This window comes from Rhipicephalus microplus, chromosome 6 (genome assembly GCF_043290135.1).
Source record: "Rhipicephalus microplus isolate Deutch F79 chromosome 6, USDA_Rmic, whole genome shotgun sequence".
NCBI lineage: Eukaryota > Metazoa > Arthropoda > Arachnida > Ixodida > Ixodidae > Rhipicephalus > Rhipicephalus microplus.
Window position 1 is genome coordinate 166,970,544 of NC_134705.1, and position 18,978 is coordinate 166,989,521.

At 43.9% G+C, this 18,978-nt stretch overlaps 1 protein-coding gene and 1 long non-coding RNA gene across 2 annotated transcripts in view; both read right to left on the reverse strand.

Annotated features, from left to right (window-relative positions):
• LOC119167185 (ATP-binding cassette sub-family G member 4) overlaps positions 1-365 on the reverse strand; it is a 65,742-nt gene extending 65,377 nt beyond the window's left edge. Inside the window, exon 1 of the mRNA XM_075866961.1 lies at positions 252-365. The gene's annotated coding sequence lies outside the window, so the exon portion shown is untranslated. The remainder of the gene's footprint in view (positions 1-251) is intronic.
• A 12,445-nt stretch (positions 366-12,810) lies between these two features.
• On the reverse strand, positions 12,811-17,752 carry LOC142765028 (uncharacterized). Its single transcript, XR_012884022.1, has 3 exons — positions 17,692-17,752; positions 16,580-16,681; positions 12,811-12,903 (listed from the first exon to the last, which is right to left on the reverse strand). It is a non-coding gene; the product is annotated as an uncharacterized LOC142765028 (long non-coding RNA).
• Between the last annotated feature and the right edge of the window lie 1,226 nt (positions 17,753-18,978).

Below are 18,978 nucleotides of genomic sequence, written 5' to 3' on the forward strand. Positions count from 1 at the left end.
GTGTTTGTATAAAGGCCGAAACATTACGTTATCATTTGCTTTTTGTGTGCACGCAAATACTCTTATTTTCTTTGTCCTCGACGCCAAGATTAGGCACATAGTGCATTTTGTAGCAATAAAGCAATTGGTATTTATGCGCCTTGTCTGGTTCTATCCCCATACCATGCCTTGTGCTGCTTGTTCTCATTTTAATGATGTAGCACGAATTAGCCCAGTTCTGACCCCTCCTGCGATGATAAGCGTGTACTTACTCGAATTGGTAAGTCCCTCGCTGCGCACCTGCTTATATCCAAGCTTGCACAGGTCAGACGCGACAAAATTTTCGGGGACACTCCTAGCACGCCCGAGAGAAAGTGGCCGAACCAAAAAGGCCCTATCACCGATTCCGACACTTCAGGCGAGAAGGACTTGAAAGAATAGAAAAAAAAATAGAAGCAATAGATTGGTCCTCTCTTTTCTGAGTAAATGGTGACTTTGTTAGAAGCGCTGGCTCGCGATAATAACAGGCTGTGATTCATATTATGTTTTTCATTCGCGTAATCTCGAGAGGCATTTCGGCGAACGTCGTCATCGGAGTCGCGATAATCGCCAAATGCACCGTGCGCCAAGATAAGAGAAGATATCAGATAGAACGCACGCAGCTGAGATGCAAGGCCGTGTTGTGTTTCGCCATAGGATAGCACTGCGCACTCGTAGGAAAATACGTGCGTATCCTTTCCTCCGTGACATCTGGACTGTCACGGACATCGCGTTTCCCTCACCTTGATGAGTAATGTCGAGGGGGAGAGTCAGTTTCGGTGGCGAGGCTGGCGGCTTCCCGCTTAGTGTTCATAGAAACGAAGGAGAGGGAAAAGATTGCAACACGAACTAGACTGAATTGGCAGATTGTATGCTAGCCTTAGTTTGAAGTTATGTTACAGCTAGCGCACTGCACGGGTCTTTATTTTTATCAGTAGCCCACCACAAACCCGGCCCAACAGGGGCCTGAGTAAATAATAAAATATTACCAATATCTCGGTTTAACGTCCCAAAACCCCGATATGATTATGAAAGACAGCGCAGCGGAGGGCTCTGGAAATTTCGATCACTTGGGTTTATTTAACGCGCACCTAAATCTAAGGACATGGACTTGAAACACTTTCGCTTCCATTGAAAACGCATTCACCGCAATAGGGATTCGATCCCGCGACCTTCGAATCAGCAGCCGAGTACCATGACTACAAGACCCCCACGGTGTAGAGCCAATAATATAGGTGATGTTGCTGGAACATGAAATAAACCTCGAGGCGTTTCAGGTAGCAAATATCCACGTTTTGTTGCCACAGCCTAACCGGTAGGACACCTGGACGGGTAGTATTTTGTTTCTGAAACAATTATTAGCGTCATGCACCAGCCATCATCATCATTATAATAATCTTCAGCTTGACTAAGCCCACTGCAGGGCAAAGGCTTCTCCCATAATCTGCCAATCAACTCGGTTTAATATTTTCTGCTGCCAAGGAATACCCGCGAACTTTTAGATGTCATCGGCCCACCTAACTTTGTCTTCAACTCGCGCGTCTGCGTTCTCTGGGAATACAGTTACCCTTAATGACCAGCGGTTATCTTGCCTACGCGCTACGTGCCCGGCTCGCGCATTAGCCAACGCTACTCTACATTAGGCACCAGCAGCCGGCCTAGGAAGCCGGCCTAAAAGTAATCATAATCATGCACAAAAGCGTTCTAATTCTCACAGAAGTGTGTCGGCCGTTCATCTCTATAACTAATGCAATAGTCCCGCCCACTCATACAATCGACATTCTTCTTGAAGGTGTGGTCACCGGCAGTCCCCCTCACGACGTCAATCTGGAGGACGTGGCTATTGGTTTAGAAGGAAGAGTAGGAGGTGCAAAGGAAGGACAGGGCGTCTCTACGTCTGCTTTAAGGAGGAAATGCCACAGAATTCTAAAGTAGTACCTGACTTGTAGATTGGCGTGGTTAACATATGAGCACACCTGAGGGGAGGGGGGGGGGGGGGGGCACAGGGAAGTGCTTACCTCTGATCATCGAAGGGGGATGGGGAGTGAAATATGACTTATACTCAACTAATTAAGACCCTATGAATTCGTTAACGACAACGGGGACCTAGTATAACGAGAAAAAAAAACTCCAAAGTACTACGGCACAGGAGAACAAGAAAGACCAGCATTTTGTCTTTCTTGTCTGTCGTTCCTGCGTCTTTATTTTGCGTTAGGTTTGGCAATCATGAAATAGTACCAACATGCTCGTTCCCAGACTTTTTTCTACGAGGATTGGTAGACCTTTACATGAGATAACGTAAAACCACTGAAATGCTTGCAACGCAGCGTAGTTGAAATGCTTTCACACACGAAGTAACTCAGACTTGAAATGTGCAACTGACTGACTGAACACGTTAGTATAGAAAAGAACGTCAGACCCTGGATCTGACGGAGCGTCTCCGTCACGCCTTCCTCGCATGAATACTTCGTGTTTGTACTGACTACATCTCTGCTGCGGGCAGAACGCAATGAATACGTCGTTGAAGCGTGCCTCAGCAACAAGGCCAACAACCACGGACGACGTCTCAATGCATATCAAATAGAGTGTTGATGATGCCTCCAACCATCTATCCGGCTATGCCTTGTGAGCAAGAGTGACAAGCTGCACCGTTGTTTGCATGTCATGTATGTTATCCTTGCGAACCCGAGGTTGTTTCCTTCTTTGTAAAAGCGCCTAAGCGTGTCGTATGTTCGTGCAAACACGTCATTCAGTGATATGCTATTGATAGCGTCGCGAATGGCTAGACGCCTTGAATAGACCAGTATAGAGGGCATCAGTGAGAAGATAACAGACAACATTGCCACGGAAAGTATAGGGGATGCCATTATAAGTAAATGTAATGTAAATATTATACAATATAACTTGATTCAACCGAAACAACTTGTACTCAATAAACAACATGGATTTCGTAAAACTTGTTTATGTCACATAAACAACACAGAACTCGCCTCGGATATTCGTATACTTTCATACCCAATCAAGTTTACACAGACGCCATGTTGGTCGACTTTTTCGAAGTATTTGACCAGCTGCTCCACAATTGCCTAAAACTTAAATTTAGAAACTTCTAACTTGACCACCACTTTGTGCTATGAATTAAAGAATTCTGAACCAACATACTTCAGGTTATTTGTCTACACAACTTTTTATCTATCCACACTGATTTTACAGCCATTTAGGGTGTTTCTTATGGTTCCGTTCTTGGCCAATTACGTTTTCTCATATACATAAACAACCTCGAAAATAACTAATCTTACATAAGAAATGCGACTTTTAGCAGACAGTTGCGTTGTTTGTGAAGACACAACCTGCCACGATAACGCCATTTCACTACAGTCTGATTTAAATAAAAAAATACAAATGTTTAGTGATTGGTTATCGGAAATAAATTTTTCAAAAATAATGCACGCACACTTTTTCGCAAGTGGGCGAATGATCCCGAACGCGCTTAAAATGCACCAAAGTCGTAGTGTCCTTAATTGTATACCAAAGTCTTAGTGTCCTTAATTGTAAGTTCTTTGTATAAAGAAATTAAGCTGGAATAAACATACTGAATACGTAACGACTAAAACATGCAAAAAATAAGACTACCTCCAAAGACTCTTACGCATTGCGAAAAGTGATAACAGACTTCTTGCAAACAATTCCCGTAACAGACTTTGCTTATATATGCATGAGTAATTTGACCCCAAATCATGCTTCCCTGTCTAACCTGCATAAATGAGTTCAAAATGAAATGGACCTAGCGGTCTTTTAAAGTTATAAACAAATTCACGAAAGTGCTGTCCTCTTTGGCCTCGACTGGTGAAGTGCCCAATGGAAATTTTATCAAGTTTTGGGTCTTCAGACTCCCATTTTCGCTCCAGGAAAATTGCTGGAGTCATAAGCTGAGAGGCAATGATCTCGTCCAGCCTTTTTCTACCATCCATTCCGAACTCAGTAAATGCACCTTAGTATATTCTTGCTCTAATTACTTCATTGAAGTTCGGTAACGACAAAGCAGAAGGTAGTTTTCTGGATGAGACGAAGCGCTAAACAGTCATGCTGCCCATTAGGTATACGCTTAGCTCGGTCCCAGAGGGCCTGAGAAGAAAGCTGAAAACCTCATCTAAGGGCATCAGTGGTGGTGTTACAGTTTGAAAAGTTGCCGTTCGGCCCTACATGCACGGCGTTCTTTTCAATATCAGAATATTTGCAGGAACATTAGTGGTTGACGCAATTTCTTCTGGTACCGAGCGTTTACTAAAGTGTTGTCAACAGATTAATTAAATAAGCAGTAGTGTAAACGATTGTCACATTAGTATACTCTTTTGTAGCCTGTGTTCACAACACTGTCTATGCTATTGCACTTCCTTGTGAAATAACCCATGTTGGGCAGACCGGCAGATGTATCAGAGATAGAGAGAGCATCATTAAATTGTCATGAACGCTATCTATAGGGTCATTTGGGCATCCATTGCCTAGACTCTGGCAGCAAGCCGTTGTTCGAAAACACTTCTACTTCAGTCCTGTTCAAAGCACCAGGTAAGATTACAAGGGAGATTGTGGAGGCCTATGATTTTGCGAGGTTAGAAGGTACGTGCGTTAGCGAACTTTTCATATCTCTTTAGAGCTACATTAGGTGAATTTTTCGCGGAAACATGATTTTTGCTACGTCGTGACAGTACTTTGTAGACGTGCTAGGTTTCAGCGATGTGATCCACTAAATCTATTGCTGTTATTCACATTCGCTCGGTATATAATTATAGGTTATGTGAAAATAAAATATACGTTGAAAGTATCGCTCTGTCCATGTCAGTTTTCTTCAACGCCCTTGTCTGTCTCGCTTACTCACAATTCACAGATTCATGGCGTGGTGGAGACCTCGAAAGCACACTCTCATACTTGTGTTAGCAGTCCCTGAAAGAGTTCACGACGGGTCCAAGAAATGTCGCTCTTCCCGCTTTTGCTGTTACTGTGCTGCGCTTTCTGCGCAGTCCTGGCGTTTTTTTTTTCTGTCGTGAGCCCATGCTATGTTCATGAATTTGGAAAAAAAATGCGAAACACATCTTTTTGATCAACTGGTATGAGCTAAACTTGCTTCACAACGTTGGCTTGTAAGAAAGAGCCCGTTTTGCTGAAATTCTAGTGCCAGCATCTACGGAAGTGTCGATGGTTGCGATTGAAAAATTATCATATTGTTAATGACCCGGACATTGAAAAATACGCAAATAAAATAAATCGTAAATATTTGCGGGTTTGAGTGAGAATTTTACCCAGGTCTTCTTTGTGGCAAGCAGATGTTTTGTCACAGAGCCACAATATTTCTTGACACTGCTCCGAAAAAGAACACTATATGAATGTCAAGTAGTGCAAGGAGTCCCCCTAGCGTGTGTAATATTGCATAACAGAAGCGTGAAATCACGCCAGGTGGCAAATCATGGGAATTGCGAAATGGGTGGGTGTTTTAAAGGCCCACCTGGTCAACCAAGTGCTCAGACATACCGAATCATCATCATCAGCAGCAAAAGCATCGAGAAAATGAATGAAAAACTGCGTAGGCTTGCGTGTTACCTTGAAGACACGTAATAGGCCCTTCGCTTATTCGCACAAGAAATAATAGTCGTAGACTGCGTACTTAACAACTTGCATTATACACTATGAGCGAGACCCGATTACGCTATCGCGTTCCACTCTTGAAGGCGAAGCTGAAGTGTCCTCAAAGTCTTTTTTTTGTTATGTTTTTGCACACGCGAAAAAAAAATGTCCTGCATGATTGTGTCTCTTTTGATATAGCACACGCAGTGCAGAAGTACGCAGTCCAAAAGCTATGCTGGGCCAGAAACTGGTAGTAGTCTGATAAGGGTATATATTTCTTACTATCGTGCAAAACTTTCAGACATTAATGCTTCTTCCTGGATCCCAAGGACGCCATCAATTTGACGTATCGGCATCTGCATGGAGAAAAAAAAAGTGGCAGACTTACAAGAATAATATTCCTTTGAATCGAAGACATGCAATATTGCACTAGTGGCATGCTTTCTGTCGTTCCGATAATAGCTTCTGTTTACTCGTGTACGTCTTGTATGTACTAGCACAACCACCGCAACGTAAAAAAAAAAATACCATCTCTCAGTGAAGAAAACCATGAGTAGCGTGCGAATAAGTGTCGACTTAGAATCCCGGTCGTCACGGGAACATTGCCCGATGTTAAGGAGTCCTTACAAGTAAAGTACACCATGAATTCACTGTACAGTTTCTGCTGCCGTTACTCGTATCGAACTCGTGTTGGAGCACGCCACGCAGTTTCATCGCCCCGTCACGCGAAAGCAAGTACGTTCCTCGCGCGTGTACATAATCTCGTTTTCCGACGCAATCTCGTGATTGCCGAGAGAGTGTAAGGGGGAGAGGCCACAGTCTCTTACACAGCCACTTACACAGGTGCGAACGTGCTAGCACGTGCCAGCGCGTTCTGCCTAGCATGCAGCGTGTTGGTTTATCGCGCGTCCACAGAATGTCGTTCCGTGACATCATCATGCTGGCTGAGAGAGTGTAAGGCAGTGCCTGGGCCAGCTGTTGCGGATGAGCAGTAAGTGCGATCACGCCACACACCAGATTGACCTGTGCCATAAGCTGCTTCGCATATAATAAGGATCAGCGCAATGCGACTTGTTAAGATTTCGGGGCCGATGAGATTAGTGGCTTCGCTACCTTCAGTCACGGAGCTTTGAGAGAGGATCGGTTAGTAAGCAGCTTCAAAAAATCAAGTGCCATTTCTACAAAAGCAACAATCTGCGACAGACGTGGTGATGAAGCCTTTCTTGTCCTTCGCCATTGTGAAGGTGGCTCCATAATTGGTCGGAAGACCGGAAAGTCAGGCGAGTTTGCACTGATCCATGACGAAACTTATAAACGCAAAACACACAAAATACACAGTATGAGGGTTCACTTCGAACTAAAGTTTATTTGCAGTGAATTGCCAGGTTTTAAGAAGACAAAAATGCCGCAGCTGGGAACCGTATGCGGGACCCTACAAATTAACAGCAGATGAACAGCTATCACCTGATAAATGAAAACCATAAAAACAAAGAAACAATAGTTGCTCCTTGAGCATGAGATTCACAAAGCCGAAAAAAAAAACTGGTGAAAAGACCCTAACAATGCTAGGATGGCTGCGATTGCGTAAGCCGGTCGTAGATTAACCTGCTAAACAGTTAATGTGCTTTTCTCGATAGGTCTTTAACGCTGGCATTAGACCCACGACTTGCACCACTGCTTTTTCGTTCTCAGTTTTGTGAGCCTGATGCACCAGAAGCATCTTTATTGTTTTTAGTTATTGCCGTGGTTTTCATCTGTCAATCACACGTTAGCTTGCGGGTTAATGCATGCGTTTCTATGTTGCTATTGCGCGATAAAACCTGGCAATTGTTTTGTAAATAAACTTCAGTTTGAAGTAGGCGCCCACTCTGTCTACCTTTGTATTAACGTGAGAGCGTTATAGAGCTCGTGTCACAAAAAACCCGCCGCCAGCGTCGGCCCCGTTGGTTGTGAGCGAAAAATCGTCTGCGCGTCAGGGACCGAAAAATTGAGTTACCGAGGTAGCCGCGAGAGGCCCCTACTTGTCCACGCGTGCGCGCACGATCACATTGAAAAAGCCGCGCTTTCGAAAAAAAAAAAAGTGCTCAAAGTCACGAGGCCCTGTACTTTCTTTGCCTTGCCACCCCTCCCTGCTTAGCTTCCAGCGCTGTCGTTGGGACGAGAGAAGAGATAATGCAATCACAGCATGCGACAAACCTTTGCAGCTCCACTTGCACTGGACGGATTGTTAAATTTTTCACGGCGTTGAATTCGTGAGGCAATGAGCTCTTCTAGGAATTTTTTTTGTGTTTGAGGCTTCCAATTACTCTGACGAACTCGCTCGAAATCGTTTCTTTATTGGCCGACGTTTGGGTGTACGCCGTTAGATAAAACGATTGGAGTGATAATCGTACGATCGCCCTAAAGAGGGCCAATCACGGGCGTCACCTGCCCAGATACCTAAGGAATACGAAGCCAGAGTGTGTGCGTATTTGTAGTGCTACGCTACGCTAACAAAAAAAAAAATACATGCTGCATATTACATGCTGAGAGAGCTAACAGTGAGTCAATTTTGTTTAGATTATGTGATCAGCGCGAGCAGGAGGAGAAAATTCGACACTGCGACGGAATCTTTGCGGGCGTGCTATGTTGACCGGTGGCAAAGCGGTATTTTGCGCTTCGGTGGGCAGTCTAAACTTGGATATAAACACGAGGTTGCTTACACGCGAAAATACGCCAGATTCGCAAAAAATTCCACAGGAGACTCCTGCTGACAAGCGAACTTCGTGCTAGTTTGTAGCACACCACTTGTCTCTCTCTTTACGTGGCAACAAGGACACGGTGTTAAGGATTGTTAGTACCTTCCACAGGTGCCGGCCCTGTGAGGAAGTAAGTTGCAGAGCAGCTTGTTGCAATGACCGTTTTGGTCGCAAAGCGACTACTTTTGTGCGGTTGTTTGCTGTTTGATTTTCCGGTCGTGCGACTGCAGTTACTAAGCTCTGAAGCAATCAGATGCACTGGAGCCGAATGTCAGTTTATTGTGCAGGACAGTAGCAATGCGAGGAGACGTGAAATATATGCGGCGATTTTGTGGGATTATGTGCGGCGATTATAATCCGCACGCAAGCACGACCACCGCTAACTTTCAAGGCTTTTTGGGTGCCATTTGCACGTGCTGTTGTGACATGCGCTAGTCGCGGGCGTTAACGTGCTTTGAAAGCGATAACAGTGCCAGACACCTGCTTGTCTGTCTTGTTGAAATTTAGTGTCAGGGTGAGATTTGTTGATTTTAATTTCGTTTGATCGTTGTACGAACCTCACATTGGATTGATAAATACGATCACAAAAGCCGGCCCAATGCTTGTAACTCGGGCTCACCACACTTGCAGTGACAGACGTTGCCGTTGACGGCGCAGTTGAGCTTCTGTCCTGCGTCACACTTGGTGTTCCGGAAGATCTCGCACGGATCTGCTGTGTTGACTGCCGGCATTTTAAAAAGACAAGTTTGAGAAAAACACTTTAGCCACGATTTCCTAATTGCGGTACATGCGCTTTCACAATAGGCGTAAAAAGTTGTTAGTGACAAAGGTTAATTCTATATAATGCATCATTTAGGATGGATATACCTCAAGCAGTCTCGTAAATTTGCCGAAGGAATGAAGTGTAACAGCGCTGAGCAAGGCCTTACAAAGAGCAGGGCTTGCGTTAAAACTCACGTGGAATCTATTTAAATAGACTGCGTAATGTAATTGATAAGACTGCCAAAGAAAGCAACGCGCGTCAGACTGTGTATACAACTGCGCTATAGTTCTTTTAAGTGTGCTAGCTTTGCTGCCTGCAGTAGTTATGCATAAATTACGACTGTGCACCATGAACAGTGTTTGCGTCTACATACGTAAGAGTGGCATAATATTGCTAGTAAAGAAGTGTGCTAGTAAAGAAGAAGGATGGTACGTTGCGTTTTTGCGTTGATTACCGTAAACTGAACAAGGTCACCAAAAAGGACGTTTATCCTCTACTCGGATAGATGACTCGTTGGACCGTATACGCAACGCTAAATATTTTTCCTCCATAGATTTGCGTAGCGGCTACTGGCAAATCGCAGTGGACGAGCGCGACCGCGAAAAGACGGCGTTTATTACTCCCGACGGTCTGTACGAGTTTAAAGTGTTGCCTTTCGGTCTATGCTCAGCGCCAGCTACTTTTCAAAGAATGATGGATACGGTTCTCACGGGGCTCAAATGGCAATCATGTCTTGTTTACCTTGATGACGTCGTGGTCTTTGCAGACACGTTTGAACAACACGTCCAACGCCTTCATGCAGTTCTTCAGGCAATTAGAACAGCGGGGTTGTCTCTCAAACCCGACAAATGTCATTTTGGATATGAAGAACTGAAGTTCCTTGGTCACGTTGTGAGCCATGCTGGCATCCGCCCAGATCCCGAGAAAACCCGCGCCGTTGCCGCCTTTCCCGTGCCCACAAATAAGCGTGACCTACGCCGATTTCTGGGGCTCTGTGCGTATAACAGGTGCTTTGTCAAAAACTTCTCGAAGATTGCTGAACCCCTCAACAAGCTTACAAAAGACGGTGTCTCGTTTGTTTGGGGTCCCGATCAGTGCCATGCATTCGACACCCTCCGAAACCTCCACCAGGCTCCGCCTGTACTAGGTCATTTTGACAAAAGCGCTGACACGGAATTACACACTAACGCCAGCAACGTTAGACTAGGAGCGGTATTAGTTCAGTGGCAAAATGGCGTAGAGCGCGTGATCGCTTATGCGAACAGAACGTTATCCCCAGCGGAGAAAAACTATTCTGCAACCGAAAAGGAATGCCTCGCTGTTGTCTGGGCCATAACAAAGTTCCGCCCATACTTGTATGGCCGCCAATTCAGGGTAGTTAGCGACCACCATTCCCTTTGTTGGCTCGCGAATCTCAAAGATCCCTCAGGTCGTCTAGCACGATGGAGCCTTCGGCTACAAGATTTCGATGTCACCATCGTCCACAAATCTGGGCCGAAACACACCGACGCCGACTGTCTCTCACGTGCACCGGTCTAAAATACCAACACTGACCTTGAAGACGACGACACTTTTCTTTCTGCCGTATCAGCAACCAGCTTAGCTGAGCAACAGCGTCACGACTTGGAGCTCATCCCGCTCATTGACTATCTGGAAGGACGCAATTCCCACCTTCCTCGAAGCTTTGCGCGCTCACTATCTTCCTTTTGTTTCCATGATAGAGTGCTTTATAAAAAGAACTTTCATCCTACACAAGCTATGCATCTGCTTGTTGTGCCAACTACGCTTCGTGGTGACATTTTACGTGCGTGTCATGATGAGCCATCATCCGGACACCTCGGCTATACCCAGCACCTCCACCAGTAATGTCACGAACAAAACAAGACCTGCAGCCAGGAGTTCACTTGAACCAGAGCAACGAAGATGTTCTCTTCTTCTTCGCGCCCAAAAACGCGTATGAGCCACAGTGGCTCGTTCATCAATGGTGACATTATTATCCCATGCAAGACGTGGCCTATTATTTATGGCGGCCGAATATAAAGGGTAAACAATAAAACCGTGCCCACTGGCATGAGCAATGAAAGACCCTACAGATTTGAGTGCCAGTTGAATTACCCGCCAGCTATAGTCAACCGCTGGATGCCATAGTTGAAATCAAGACGAAGAAATGGACATGGGCCAGGCGCGTAGCATGAAGGCAGGATAACTGCGGTACATTAAGGGTAACTGACTGGATTCCCAAAGAGGGCAAACGCACGATGGGAAGACAGAAAGTTAGGTGGGCCGATGAGGTGCTGATGAGGTGCTGATGGCTGAGAGTGTTTCAATAATACAGCTGAACACATTTATAGCGATACCGGTCTTAACAATGTTCGGTTACAACATTCAACAGTGGCTGCAACGTCCACTTTTGTTTCTTTCCTATGGTGAAATATCCCGCTTACAACCATCCGCACATGCCTCATAATTGGTCACAACAATAAATTCTCAGCAGAAGGGTTTCTTGAAGGGCCAGTTGGTACATGATATTGAGGGAAACAGCGCAAAAAAAAAAACAGGACAGAGAAAGATTGAACACACGAAACAAGCGCTTGTGTCATGTGTTCAATATTTATCCGTCCCGTTTTTTTGCACTGTTCCCCTCAATAAATTCTCTGTGTTGGGTGTACATGCTGACTGGAAATAAAAAGTGAAATTCTTGCAACAAAAAAGGAAATAAAAATTCTAAGATGCTGACGCCCCCCCCCCCCCCCCCCAAGGCCAACGTCCCGAGCATCCCTTCGGATTCACACTGTGCTGCACTACATCGCAGTAAGCCATCGCGGTGAAGCTGACAAGTAAACTTCCCAAAGGCATTGAAGTGTAGGCGGAATCAGTTAATGCACTTTCAGGCACGTAATAAGCCTCCATAGAAATGCGACCACCACGGCCGAATTCGAACCCGCGACTTTCGGGTCAGCAGCCGAAAACCATAACCACTGCTCCACCGAGATGGACTGCGAGTACTATTACAGTGGAGATTATACAAATAAATTAAAAATATCACAGCATATTCACGGAGTGAATGAGGATGAGTGGAGCAAAGCGTCCCTTCACCCGTGCGTGCGTCCATGCGTTCGGTCGCATTCGAGAATGCAGACGGCGCACCAGTAACACCGACGAGACGCGGGCCAAGGAAGCCGAGAGCAGGCGTCTTCAATGCGCCCGCCACTCTGCTTCGTCCATGGCCTGCCAACGATCGGCCACGTATGTTGACTATCCAGGAGACTGAGAGAGGCACTTGTTGGCAAACGCAAGCGTCTTCAATGCGCCCGCCGCTCTGCTCCGTCCATGGCCCACCAACGATCGGCCATGTATGTTGACTATCCAGAAGACTGAGAGAGGCACTCGTTGGCAAACGCGCGCAGCTTCCAATGGAAGAGTAGTGGCACTTCGGAGTGTAGTGGCAGAGTAACGCCGCTACTCTCCGAAGTAGAGGCGTCACTCTGCCGAGACGAGAAATGGCCATATATTTCTTTTGCCTTATTTTCTGTCTCGCCTCTTCTGCTCTCGGTTACGCGTGACTAGTCACAAGGTTAGATTGTAAGGAGCTTCACCCCTATAAATGACAAGCGACGTAATTGTTGTGACTCTACGCACTGGTGATGCTAATACCACGATACTTACCGCAGTGACAGTCACAGAGGTTGTCCTCGGCGATCAGGCAGGCCAGGTGAGAGTATTCAGCCGTGCACAGCGTCTTGGGACACGGATATTTTGTGTCCCCTGCATAATATATTCAGCCCTTTGCAACAGGTTTGTTGTATTTGCTAACTAACTACCAGCGCTTGCAAACCTCGAAAGAATGGTTGTTTTATTTTCTGTTCTTTTTTTAACCAAGGAAGACAAGGCTAACTGCTGGAACGTCTGACAGAGGTCTCTGCTCTCTGATACAGTTAGGCAAAATATTCACACCACAAAACCATTAAACATAACCATATAAACACAATAGTAGGTGTGCTTGCTGGAGTGAAGAAATGTGTTATGAAAAATACCACTCATAATTGATAAAACCTAGTTTAGTTTATTTTTAAACAAGCAAAATACCCAAGGGAATTAGCAGTTCTTGATACTGTATTAAGAGCAGCAATTACCTGACGCTCTCATTTTTCTTTGCCACGCTAGTACATAAAAAATATTCATATTGGCTAAGCAGTGCTCATAGGTAGCAGTAATGTTTGAAGAAAAAAATAGAACAACAAGAAAGAGAAATAATATAGGCGACCAAACGTGATCCTTAAAATCAGAGTGCATACTTGTGTAAGTACAATATTTATGCTAGCACTGTCCGACACAGTGAAAGAGAGAGATTGTGGGCACTTATATATGGGTTACAGAAACAATTTGTATTACTAGTCTGTTTTTATTTCGCTTGAAAGCGTAGAATAATATTTCTAGAAATTACTTCGTGGTAAATGAAAGGGCCTGCTACGCGACGAGCAGTTATCTGTCCCCATCGCCAGCTGGGGTATTTAAATCAAATGCCTTCATTCGGCTGTACGACATGAAAGTAATTTTTACGAGAAGTATCGCTAGTAGCACGAGGAATGTAAGGCAGCTTACTATAAAGAGAATCTTAAAAAAATGCAGCTTCCCAAGTTTGTGTGCTTGCTGCCTCATTATTTAATTAGAAATGAGCTTCTGCTAGTGGTGGCAGACTAGAAAAAAACGGTAGAGATGATTGCCACTTAGTTGATCCTTGCTCTTACGAACTTATGCTTAGTATGGTCAAGATTTGCGAGAGGTTGCCCGTTCGCTATGCTTTTTGCACGGCATTACACAAGTCGCTCCAAGGTATTAGCGTAGTTTGGCTGAGTTATACTTTATTTCGTTGGCTTACACATGAAGTTAGTATCACTAGGTATCCTAAATCAAGGAGGTTGGTCAGTTTAGCCATGTGTTAGCTGGTAGTCACTAGTGATGCTCAGCTATTAGCTTAGCTCATGCACTAACGTAGGCGTTCTGTACGAAGTCTAGTCAAAGTGATCTGTGGCGAACTGGGGCAAGGCGACGTACAATCAAGAATTTCTGTGTAATTTATTCAATGAATATTGATTTATTGATGTGCTCTTGAATAGTTATCAGTTGGCCGTTTTAAGGTATTGTCGATGCATTCTGGCCTATAGGCTAAGCCAGACGAAACATTATTTAGTACCTATTGGTCATGATTGATTTATGAACTATCGATTGACTATCGATTAAACATTACAAGGTAATCGCTATGCGCTTTGAGCAAGGTTTTGTTCAACAGGGAAGTTTGTAGAAATAACTGGTTAATGATCAATTATACATTAGTAATGGGCAGTGTATCGATTTACCGTTAAAATGTACTTGCCTTGCGTTTTCAGCTAGAGTGAGTTCAACAAAGCACTTAGCACAATTTATTGCTCATACATCAATTATCACTTAGTTATCGATTCCCCATTAAAAGGTACAGACGACGCAATTTTTGCTTGGGGGAGCTTAACAAAGCATTTACGATACTGCTTGCTCATTGATTACGAATTAGTTCTCGATTCATCGTTGTAAGTTATTGGCAACGCATTTGAGACTAGGCTAGGCCCAACCAGGCATTCGCTAACATTTATTCTAGTTGGTCTCAACCATGAATACTTCAAGGGCCATATATGGACAAGTAGAAGTGATGAGAAACGCCTTAATTTAATCGAAAAACAGGTGGAGATCATAAATTATTACAATATGCAGAATAAAATAGGAGCCTCTTATTTCTGCTTGACAAAATATGGTACACCTAAGGTGCGAATACCCTTCGATCTGAACAACTTGACACTGTAAATTCGGTTTACAGTCACATTCAACCTCTTTCAATCGATTCTTGCTTTTCAGACATGTAAGCTAAGAACAAATATTCTCGTATGCATATGTCACTGAAAATATTTGGGGAAACTTAATCTTCGGCTTTACAAGTTGAACGCGATAGCGATATCCAGTACATAATTTCTATTTCAACCACATAGTGCATAAGTATTATTGTATGATGTTACTCGAGAAGTTTCAAATTGTAGATTATTGCAATGTAGTCGATATAGTTGAAAGTGGCCTCCGTTAGTGTTGATTTCGCGTATGGCTGTATTTTGTATAGCGGGTAGCATGCTTCAAACCACGAATGATTATGCGTGTCAAATGTTTTCTAACTTCCTATGCACCTACGGGGTCTTAAGGGAATACTCGCAGTAACGTGTGTGTATACTGTGTACAGGATCGACGCGTGTGTTTGTAAAGCATGAAAGTTATTTTGAATGCATTCCCAAGCTATGAAGTTATTTTCACGGCATTTCTGAGCATACGCGTGGCTGTGTAAAACGGCCAGTGTTCGATCCTCTCTCGACCCCACAAATAGTTAGTATTTATTCTTGTTATTTGCATCTTCCTATATTTTTGGGTCGCGGAGAAGATTATATTTCACTCACAGCCAACGACGCGCACGTCAATGCCAGAATTTCTGCGAAACAAGTTCTTTAACGTACCTCGCGTTAAAAGTGGAAGAAGATCGTCATTCTCATAAAATTGGTGAAACCTAAGACAGCTCCACCACAATGCAGAAATGTTATGCGGTAAATTACTAAAAAAATTGGGACTGCGGATAGTTTGTTTCCAAAAATGCGTTTTTCAAGGATGCTGATTAAAAACCACTAATTTATTGGTTATTAGTCGATTATGCGTTATTCATTGAATGGCTATCGATTGGCTATTGATCACCTATTAAAAAGTATTAGCCATTAATACATTACGGGCTAGGGCGAGTTCAATCAAACCTCTTCAATTATCAATTAGCTATAAATTAGCTGTCCATTGGCTATTACGAATCATTTGACTTGCAGTTTGAAACGAAGCGTTTCACAAAGTTTAGTAGTTATTATTCGCTTATCAGTTAGCAAATGAATGGCTATTTATTGGCTATTGAGAGGCCATAAAAGGCATTGGCCATGCATTTTGGCCTTGAGTGAACTCAACCATGCATTTTGTAGAGTTTGTTGGTTATTGATTCATTATTCAATTATCCATTAACTATCAACTGAACATTACAAGGTATTGGTCATGCACTTGCTTTTGAGTAAGGGTGAACAATCTATTAGCTATCGATTAGGTATCGAGTGGTATCACTTCTTAGACTAAGCTTAAGAAGTCTGAGCGTCTTCAGCCATAATTATCCGAGCGTTAACAATCTTCACTTGCACCACCTTGGCTATGCAAAGCCAGGGCAAGTTTTTGCGAATGCTGTATGGATGAACGGGGAGATTATGCAGCTCTCCCATTTACACAATACCTGTTAAAAGCTGAATCACTTCAACGTGCTTTCAATTTTATAGTTAACCACAGTTTAGCTTGCGTAAATGTTCTCTACATTCAACTAAGCGATAAATAAGAAAAAAGTGTCTACCTTTCATCGTAGCTGTTGCAACTCCGAACGCCACCATGGTAATTAGGCAGAATGCTCCGGCACCTTTCATAGCACCACGTGAAGGGGCTGTCCAAGTCGGTCCTTGAGTTTTCAAAAGAAGCCAGCAAACACTGCTAGGTTGACCTCACACTTTCATTATTATCGCTCCACTAGAGTTACAGTGCCTCTGCTCCGTCATGTGTCTTTCGACAGGCGTGGACGTGAACCACGGTTATATTATTAGGAGCTCGACATTTTGCGACGGCTTCGAAAGAGACGTTTTCGAGGCTCAATAAACGATGGCTAAAGTATTTTTAATATAGTTTTACAAACTCACTTTCCTGTGAACTATTATTTTATACGTTTACAAACAGAGAACGTCTTGTACATGGTGCACGTAATATTAAACGTATATTTGTTTTTTTATTGAACTATAATAATAAAGCAGCTCCTAGCTTCTTTTCATAAATAAGCGCTCGTATATTGTTTCAATTAAGGCTGCTTCATAGAGATAGAGCGCTTGAGCTAAGAAACCCATTATTCCTGTTGTACTGTATTGGATTTTAATGTCGAATCCTACCAGTGAGATATAGAACGATTGGTCATCAGGTTGATGTTGGTGAAAGGTTGCCTAAAGTCTCCAATATATCTCGTTTATGTCCCCTCGTGGATTGTAAAGGGTTTTCACTTCACTGAATGAGAGATAACGTCAAAGGAAGTAACACATTTTTACAGCAGCAGTAAATGTTGCATGGTGGGAGATTCAATTATTCGGGTCGGCCTTTTCTTGTTGAAGTATAAATGCGAAAGAATGACACTCGAGTGTAGAAAGAAACACGTGTAATGGCTAACGTCGTGTTACAGCCTGCCATTTGAACTTCTGCATGTAGGCCGAAAGGTTGCATGTTTTAAGAATAGCTTGCTAGCGAATTTGCACTGAAAGTTTCAATGATGACCACCGATGACGCAAATGTAGGTGTAGTCAGGAGCACCGATTGGGTGGTAAAAAATGAAAGAGCTTAAAGGAGAGTGATAGAGAGGAGCGCTGAGAGAGAAAACACGTGCAAAAATACGTGATGAGTTGATTTACGCACGATAAAAGATTGTCTTACTTGATGTGCGAAGCTACGAGATTGCACAACAGAACGTGTTCTTCTTCTTCTTGAGGGCCACCCACAGACATGCCTCATACCCATATCAAGAAAATGGCTTTGTGGTAGTGGAAAATATGGACACACAATCAATTCTAGAACCAGCCAAGTGAAGAACTAGGAAACTAACAACGTGTTGCGAATACTTTCCTTTAGCCTAGAAAAAATCAAGTAGACGAAAGGCATTCTCATTGAAAAACGTTTTTAAAAATATACAATGAGAAGGGCGCAATATAGCATTTGCCAAGTTAAAAAATGAAGTTAGCGCTAGTGGTGCCCGAAAGATGTGTGGAATGGGGCAGCCTTCTTGGTTCTTGTTCTTGTTCACCTTTTATTGTGGCTTCTGCTGTGTCCAAAGTTGGACGAGCCCTATTTGGATAAGGATTTCTACTCAACTACGGTGTCATCGAGTATGTGAAGCACCGCCCCGTCATCAACATCGCTATACACTTGCCGGCTGCCGGCGTTCCGCCACCTATCGGATTGCCGGCAACACCCTCTTCGCCGAAGACTCACTGGACGAGTCCAATGCACAAGTTCTGGGTCCTTCACCACTCGGCGCATCTGCTAGACAGAACGCAAGAGTAGTTTCATGACGACTGCCCCAATTTTATCGGCAATAATTTATCTCCCTCCACCTTGACGAAGGAGAAGTCGGAGGTCGCTGTCAATCAGTATCAACACATGCTGACATTCCACATCGTCCCGCATTGGTCTAATAACTGCAAAGACGTCCATATTTTATTTCCTAATCAGACATTGGGCAGGCCTCCTGGCGGCTATTGTCGAGTACAGTATAAAAGCATAGCTATTGACCGCCCCAAACTTTACCGAGAGTAAGGGCTCAAAAATGATGCTTCTACGCCAATATATCTTTTCAATAATTGGTCTTGTTGAAATGCAGCACTGGCTACCTCTGAGGAGAACATTTCAAACACTGCCTCCATCACTTCATTCGGTTTTTGCAAAGTTTTTTAATGGACGTATTACTCTACAAGTGTGAGAAGACTAGATGGTTTTCAGACTATGAGCGAAAGAGCAATACGCTGTTTTTTTGGGGAAAAGTTTATTTCATTTGCTCCCGTCCCCGCCCCCACACACAGGAATAGCGTTCTTGCTACAATTTGGTGAAGGCGTGGGGTGCTGCTTGCTATGTGAACTGTACAAGCTTCGGTGCCACTCCCTACCTTATTCCACGTCTTTTTGCTTACTGGGTGCCTGAATGAACATGTTACACCTCGTCCACGT